The following is a 2,579-nucleotide window of genomic DNA, read 5'->3' as shown; positions in this document are numbered from 1 at the left end:
CGTCAAACCCATTGATGGCTGGGGGTTTGCCAAAAATCCCAAAGCCTATGTCTAACACACATGGCCGGTTAGTCTTTGACCGTAAAAAGGACAAAAGACCACATATTCAACATTGTGGCAGGTTGTTATTAATAACACCATAATCCGTGCCTCACACGCACGGTAATAACACCATAATCCGTGCCTCACATGCACGGGGAATTTTATCCCGAAGCCTAAGCAGGGATAAGTCAACGCCTAGCACGCGTCGCCGATTTAGTCTTTCACCGATTGAAAAAGACACCAGAATTTAGTCTGGGGCATTTTATCCCGAAGCCTAAGAAGGGATAAGTCAGCGCCTACCACGCGTTGCCGAGTACCATATTCCCGTAAGAAATGGTAAAGTCCGGTAAAGGCTCATCAAACCCGTTGAAGGCTGAGGGTTTGCCAAAAACCTTAAAGTCTACGCCTAATATGCGTTGCCGTTTAGTCTTTTCATGTGAGAAAGACGGGCTGAGGATTTGCCAAAAATCCTAAGTCAACGTCTGATACACGTTGCCGTTTAGTCTTTTCATGTGAGAAAGACGAAGTCTACGTATTCAATATCGTAGCACTAAAAGAGTTAACTCTTTTAGGCTTTAGCACAACGTTACGTGCAGAATGGGTCTAAACAATCTGCATGCTAGCCCGACTCAAACGGTAGTCGGTAAAGGCTCATCAAACCCGTTGATGGCTGAGAATTTGCCAAAAATTCTATAAATACGAGTCATTGACGCATCAGCTTCATTAGTTGGTCTCATGACTTGAGCATCCAACAAACTTCAGGATAAGATCCACACGTGCAGATGAATCAGCTTTAATAGTTGGTCGTTGCCGTTTAGTCTTTTCATGTGAGAAAGACGAAGTCTACGTATTCAATATCGTAGCACTAAAAGAGTTAACTCTTTTAGGCTTTAGCACAACGTTACATGCGGAACGGACTTAAACAATCCGCATGCTAGCCCGACTCAAACGGTAGTTGGTAAAGGCTCATCAAACCCGTTGATGGCTGAGAATTTGCCAAAAATTCTATAAATACGAGTCATTGATGCATCAGCTTCATTAGTTGGTCTCATGACTTGAGCATCCAACAAACTTCAGGATAAGATCCACACGTGCAGATGAATCAGCTTTAATAGTTGGTCCTGCAACCCAACATTCGGGACCGTCACGCTCCAATGCCTTAAGAGCTTAAACTGTGTAGACTCCAGCAAACGTACGAGTATAAACTATGTTAACGCCGGTCAACGTGTTACAGTAAAGATCGATGCCGGTCAACGCATCAGCAATTTCGCCAAAATAAGGCAAAAGATGACTCCAAGGATTTCAGTTACAATCGGATATGAATTCCCGACGGAGATGATCAGTTCAAAGTCAACTCAATAGCACGAGCTAAGTTCAGAAACTTACACACTAATCTCAGTTCAAGATTTCGACAACGGTCAGACGAAAACGCAGCGCCGGAAGAACTTCATCCATTCGACGAAACAATGAATAGATTGAAGGCTGAAGAAATTAAGAATTGAGGTAGTTAAAGGTCGTTCTACGAAATGGAGATGTCATATCTTATCCAAAGAATTCCAGACTCCTCTATAAAACAAAGAGTCTGAAATACTTTGGAGGGGGTATCTGTAGGCGTCCAAAAATGCCTATGGGTGTCCGCACATAGCTCAAGACAAAGAGAAGGCAATGAACGTCATTATCCGAGTCAAAGAGGATTATCCGACGCCGACAAGCACATGAAGCGAATCGGCAAACTGTTGATGACACGACAATGAACCACCAAGTGGACCGCACGCGTCAATCAACTCAAAGCGTACAAACGTGCCTAACAGTCAATCCCACAATGAAGCGTGCAAGTCAACAAGACGGTCAAACACGCAAGAGTCAAAGGAGCACGAATTTCTGCGGGGGTTGACAGATCTTGGCGGGTTCTTCGGCATAAAGAAGGAGAGTTCGAGAGATCCGACGCCCGTTCCCGTCCGTCCCTTGAGATTAGGCTTGGTCTTAATCTCGAGAAGAGCCCTGATTTCGCTTGGTCGATTTCAGCGCTTCAAATCAAATACTTCCTCGGCGAAGGCGAAGCTCTGCCGAATTTTCCATCAACCGGATCCAGATCTAAGGCGGTCCACGGATAAACCCCGGCACAGGCAAAGATCCCACGCAAGCAGAAGACCGATAAACGATCTCTGCGTTTGTTTTGACGAGAGTTGTAATCTTTGTTTTCATTGTGTAAAAGTCTTATAAAAAAGACTATCTTTTTTGTTTTCATTGTAACGACCGAAGTTGTAATGAATACCGCAATGAATACATCAATTTTCGACGCAAACAAACTTGGTTGAATCGAGACTGCTTCGGGTTCTGACCTTCTTGGTATAAAGGTTCTTTCCCCTTTTGCCTTGGTTGGGTTTGCTCCGCGACTACGGGTGTTGGAGGAGTTGCAACAATTCCCATCTCTGCTAATGTCTTAGAGGGAACGGTTTTGGTTACCGCCTGCTTAGCTAACTGCTCTGAAGCATCCGGGTATTTGAAGTGATACTCATTTCCACTCCGGGTCGCGA

The sequence above is a fragment of the Asparagus officinalis genome, chromosome 2 (genome assembly GCF_001876935.1).
Source record: "Asparagus officinalis chromosome 2, Aspof.V1, whole genome shotgun sequence".
NCBI lineage: Eukaryota > Viridiplantae > Streptophyta > Magnoliopsida > Asparagales > Asparagaceae > Asparagus > Asparagus officinalis.
The sequence above is the reverse complement of the archived record's forward strand: the minus strand, read 5'-3'. Positions refer to the sequence as shown.